This window comes from Panicum virgatum, chromosome 3N (assembly GCF_016808335.1).
Source record: "Panicum virgatum strain AP13 chromosome 3N, P.virgatum_v5, whole genome shotgun sequence".
NCBI classification, from domain to species: Eukaryota; Viridiplantae; Streptophyta; class Magnoliopsida; order Poales; family Poaceae; genus Panicum; species Panicum virgatum.
The window spans coordinates 13,370,277-13,376,276 of record NC_053147.1 but is presented as its reverse complement, the minus strand read 5'-3'; the positions used below and the strand labels follow the sequence as shown (position 1 = coordinate 13,376,276).

Below are 6,000 nucleotides of genomic sequence, written 5' to 3'. Positions count from 1 at the left end.
CATGTATGTGTTGAATCAAAACAAACTCGTAAGCCTCATAAGACCGCGGAGGCAAGGAGCTTGGCACCCTTAGAATTAATTCATTCCGATTTGTGCGAAATGAATGGAGTGTTGACAAAAGGCGGTAAAAAATATTTCATGACTTTGATTGATAATAGTACTAGATTTTGTTACATCTATTTGTTGAAGTCAAAAGATGAAGCTTTATACTACTTTAAAATCTATAAAGCTGAAGTAGAAAACCAACTTGAGAGAAAGATCAAAAGAGTTAGGTCAGATCGTGGTGGCGAGTATTTCTCAAATTTATTTACTTTATTCTGCGAGGAACATGGTATTATTCATGAGAGGACGCCTCCCTATTCACCTCAGTCAAATGGGGTTGCCGAAAGAAAGAACCGCACTCTAACGGATTTGGTTAACGCCATGTTAGATACAGCGGGTCTTTCCAAGGAATGGTGGGGTGAGGCTATATTGACTGCATGTCATGTCCTAAATCGTGTTTCTACAAAGAATAAAGAGATAACTCCATTCGAGGAATGGGAGAAGAAAAGGCCAACACTGTCATACTTACGTACATGGGGTTGTTTGGCAAAAGTGAGTGTGCTAATAACCAAGAAACGTAAGCTTGGACCTAAAACTGTGGATTGTATCTTTCTAGGTTATACTATTCATAGCGTTGGATATAGATTTTTAATAGTGAAATCTGGAGTACCTGACATGCATGTTGGTACTATAATGGAGTCCAGAGATGCTACATTTTTTGAAAACATTTTTCCCATGAGAGATGAAACAAGTTCATCTAGACAAGAGTTCATCGAGGATGATGGCTCTGCTAGGCCGATAGAACACAATGAACATACACTTGTAGAAAATCCTGAGGAGAATAACAATGATGCTCCGGGAAAGAGCAAGAGACAAAGGACTGTAAAGTCTTTTGGTGATGATTTCATTGTATACCTCATAGATGATACACCCAGAACCATTGAAGAGGCATATTCATCTCCTGATGCTGACTATTGGAAGGAAGCAGTAAGGAGTGAGATGGATTCTATTATGTCTAATGGAACCTGGGAGGTCGTTGAACGTCCTTATGGATGTAAACCGGTTGGATGCAAGTGGGTGTTCAAGAAAAAGCTTAGGCCAGATGGTACTATTGAAAAGTACAAGGCTAGGCTTGTGGCCAAGGGTTATACCTAAAAAGAAGGAGAAGATTTCTTTGACACTTATTCACCAGTTGCCCGATTGACCACAATTCGGGTGTTACTTTCCCTGGCAGCCTCTTATGGTCTTCTCGTTCATCAGATGGACGTTAAGACGGCTTTCCTCAATGGAGAGTTAGAAGAGGAGATCTATATGGATCAGCTGGATGGGTTTGTATCAAAGGGTCAAGAAGGAATGGTTTGTAAGTTGTTAAAATCTTTATATGGTCTCAAGCAAGCGCCTAAGCAGTGGCATGAAAAGTTTGATAGAACTTTGACCTCTGCCGGCTTTGTTGTGAACGAAGCTGACAGATGTGTGTACTATCGCTATGGTGGGGCTGAAGGAGTGATTTTGTGCTTGTATGTGGATGACATACTGATCTTTGGCACTAGCCTTAATGTGATTAAGGAAGTCAAAGAGTTTTTATCTCAAAATTTTGAGATGAAGGATCTGGGAGAAGCTGATGTTATCCTTAATATAAAACTGGTAAAAGAGATCAATGGTGGGGTGATTCTTACACAGTCTCACTATGTGGAGAAGGTGTTAAGTCGCTTTGGTTATAGCGACTATAAACCTGTCTCAACACCATATGATGCCAGTTTAATTCTTAGAAAGAACAAAAGGATAATGCGAGATCAGCTGAGATATTCTCAGATCATTGGTTCATTAATGTATTTAGCGAGCGCTACAAGACCCGACATCTCGTTTGCTGTAAGCAAACTGAGCCGGTTTGTTTCAAACCCGGGAGATGATCATTGGAAGGCTCTTGAAAGAGTAATGCGCTATCTGAAGGGGACAATGAACTATGAAATTCACTACACCGGGTACCCAAGGGTACTAGAAGGGTATAGTGATTCAAATTGGATTTCTGATGCTGATGAGATAAAGGCCACAAGTGGATATGTGTTTACACTTGGTGGTGGAGCTGTTTCCTGGAAGTCTTGCAAGCAGACCATCTTAACGAGGTCAACTATGGAAGCAGAACTCACAGCATTAGATACCGCCACTGTTGAGGCTGAGTGGCTTCGTGAGCTCCTTATGGACTTGCCGATAGTTGAAAAACCGTTACCGGCAATCCTAATGAACTGTGACAATCAAACGGTAATTGTCAAGGTGAATAGTTCTAAGGATAACATGAAGTCATCTAGACATGTGAAAAGGCGGTTGAAATCTGTCAGAAAATTGAGAAACTCCGGAGTTATAGCTCTGGACTATGTTCAGACGGCTAAAAATCTGGCAGATCAGTTTACAAAGGGTCTTTCACGAAATGTGATAGACAATGCATCTATGGAATTGGGCTTGAGACCCACGTGAGTCATTCTATAGTGGAAACCTGTCCTATGTGATCGGAGATCCCGGGAATTAGGATGGTGAAACAAACTAAAGTCTGACTGTGAGAAGAGAACCTTTGTGAAAAGGGCTCATTCCGTGTATAAGGTGCATTTCTCTTCTAATCTGTATGGCAGGTTGGTCTATACCTTAATGTGTGCCAGGTGGTTTCTTTTAAACAAATGAGTTGTTTTCTTGAAACAAAGATGTTGTCCTACAGAACATCTGAAAGGAACACACCTATATGAGTTTGACCACTAGTCATGGTCTATGAGAATTGGGTATTCTCTAGAAACTCATGAAGGGCCTGGAGTATGACTTATAAGCTTCAAACTGCGGGGATGCTTATGCAGCCTAGTACCAGTGTAGGGCTCTGGTCAAACTTGTTTGCACAAAACTGGCAATTCAAGGCATAGTCCATTGCACAGTTGTGAATAAGTGTAGCCTTTGTCCTAGATGGAAGTTCAATTTAACAGTCTCTGTCAAATACTGGTATATCAATGAGGGAATGAGGGTATTTCTAGTGTGGCTTGAATTTCTTGGTGGGGATTGTTGGAGTAATGGGCTTGGCCCATTCATTCTAAAACATTAAAAGAATTTAAAGCCCACTATTAATGCTAGGGAATCAATGCTTAATTCCGTACCGGGAATTGAGGAGGATCTCAACCGACTTAAAAGGTGGACTTCGTGTACACCACTTGTGAAGCCGGTAAGAGGAGGACGGTGAACCACACGCGCGCGCGCTCGCTCGCCTCGCCGAGCCGGGCCGGGCCGGGCCGGGCCGGGCCGTGGCCGTGGCCGAGGCCGAGGCCGAGGCGCGGCGCGGCCGGCCGGGCGGGCGGTGCGGTGCGTGTGCACGTGCACGGCCGGACGTGACGTGCAGGTGCAGTGCGGTGCGGTGCGGTGCAGTGCGGTGCGGCGCCGTGCGGTGCGATGTGATGGCTATTTGCCAGGCCGGGCCGGGCCGGGCCGTGGCCGTGGCCGTGGCCGAGGCCGAGGCCGAGGCCGAGACGAGGCGCGGCGCGGCCGGCCGGGCGGGCGGTGCGGTGCGCGTGCACGTGCACGGCCGGACGTGACGTGCAGGTGCAGTGCGGTGCGGTGCGGCGCCGTGCGGTGCGATGTGATGGCTATTTTGCCGTTGACAGCAATTAATCGTGCGTTTAAACGTGCAATTAAATATGTAATTAATGGCCATAACCGCATCTCCTAAATGACTCTGATGGTGTCCAGGTTCAACGATCCTGAGCACCTGAGTCACTATATAAGGAGTGCCATTCCCCTCATCCATTCTGCACCAGAGCACTGAGGCAACTCGGCTCCTCTCTTCTCCCTCTCCAGTTGCAACAACTGAGTTCCCCAACGCTAATTTCTGCGCGCACAGAATTAGCGTGAGCAGGCCTCCGAAACCTTGCTCGCCTTGAGATCCTGCACGGGATAGGCGGGCAATCAGGTTTTTGGGTAACGCTTTAGCGTGACTGCTCAAAAATACTAAGGCTTTGCCCGATTGTACGACTACTTCCTGGTGGACGAGCCGAACGACTACGTCGACTACATTCTGGTGGCCGAACGACTACGTCGACTACATCTTGGCCGAACGACTACGTCGACTACATCTTGGTGACCGTTCGCGGGACTGCACTGCGAACTTCTTCCTGCACCGATTTAGTTCGACTACTTCGACTGAGGCCAACCGAGTAGATGTCTACTCCAGTTGGTAACAGCGCAGCCAATGCCTTCGGCAACGGCCCCGCTTCAGGGTACTCCCTGAAACTTTGGTTATTTATATTGTTTATGCTTATATGTGTGATAAGTATAAACATGTTCACATGTTTTATTTTACTCCTTAAAGTCATAGAAATATTATTAGTTTATACATTTAATTTTGTAATTAAAATATACCGAAAATTGCCTAGATATCTAACAGTAAATTTTCCGTAGCGTTTTTAGCTTAGAAAAGCTAAACACAATTCCAAAAATTTGTACGTGTTGGATTTTTAGAAAAAGAAAAGCTAGCATTTTTTTTAAAAAAAAGTTCAAAAGCTGCAGCTCAAACAACCCCTAAATATGCTTCTCTTTTTAGCTTCTCCTTTTATTCATCAAATTAAATCCATCTTTTATATATACATTTTCTTATCTATTATATTATCAATGCTGTTACTATAAAGTCGCTTTGTCGTGATCTTCAAACGTTAAACATCCTTAAACATTTCAGCCTCAGATCGACCTCGGGTCGGGAATCGGGATGGTCCAGCTTGAGGTGGCAGCGCGCTCGGCTCATTGACTGCCCTCCCGCTCATGGCCTCAGGTTCATCTCCTCCATCTGTTTCTTAAACCCTTTCCCTTCTCTCGGGCTCTCTCCTCCCTTGCTCTTGCGGCGACCACTGGCCGAGCGGCGGCGCCATTTGTCACGTCTTCGCTCAGCCCTTTGCCGGCGACGAGCATCCACCAGGTGTGCCCGCCCCTTCTATTTCCTTCTGCTGTGCGAGACGGAGCACCCCAAACCCTAACAAAACTATTTGTATTCGGATCTTTTAATCCAGTTACAATATATTACTACTAACTTCAATTTCGTTTGCAAAAATTATCGGGTGTAAATGTACACTCGACCTGCGAGGGGCAGGTGTAAATGTACATTCATGTCCTATGCTGGGTCCGCCCCTGTCTGTGTTTGCTAAGCTTGATGGTTTTTACTAGTACTCGTACGCATGTTGGATCTGTTGCCTGAAAAGTGACTTTGTTACAGCCTACAACTTCCGTTTATAGTGATTATGTTTTTTATTGGGTTTCTTGCAGGAGCGTTTGATGTAATCTGAAAGCTGTGACCTATTATCTCTCGGGTGGTCCTTTCCATGGACTTGTCAAGTAATCTTGGTCCATGAGGTGTAGTCTGTGCACAGCTCATTCCTGCTTCTGCTGGTACTGTCAATGTAAGGAGGGGATTGGCATCCCTCGTCTATGCGCTGGGCAGTCCCAGGGTTTCTGCACCAAGCCCTTTTAATCAGGAGCTGCACCCCAGTCTTGCGCCTTTCCTCTCAGGCTTGTTGCTTGAACAGCTCAGATAATGAGGAGCCCAGTCGGAATTTGGCTTATGATGATTATAGCTAGTGTTTAGCTAAGAACAAGTTGACCAGGCATTGCCGCATCAGCATCATTCTAGGGAAAAAACATAAGGGGATTAGCTAGTGTTTCGATGATTGCATTGTTTTCCTATGCAATATGTTCAATGTTATAAAATAAAAGCTGAGCTGAGCCTGTTTCTAAAGAAAAATTTAAGGCAAGCTTTTGATTGCTCTCGCATCTAGAGTCTATAGCAAAAGCGAAAGTTGAAATATAGCTAACACTGAAGGCATGTATATTTGTAGAACATTTAATCTTTTTTTTTTTGGAAAGTAGGATGGAACGTTGGACTGTATAGGGCTGTAAGGAAAGAAATAATGGCCTCAATATGCTGTAGAGAAAACTGCTGGATGA

The 6,000-nt window shown here is 44.8% G+C and overlaps 1 long non-coding RNA gene across 1 annotated transcript; it reads left to right on the top strand.

Annotated features, from left to right (window-relative positions):
* The first annotated feature begins 4,741 nt into the window (after positions 1-4,741).
* On the top strand, positions 4,742-5,973 carry LOC120664424. The gene is made up of 2 exons (XR_005670874.1): positions 4,742-4,978; positions 5,323-5,973. It is a non-coding gene; the product is annotated as an uncharacterized LOC120664424 (long non-coding RNA).
* The last annotated feature ends 27 nt before the right edge of the window (positions 5,974-6,000 follow it).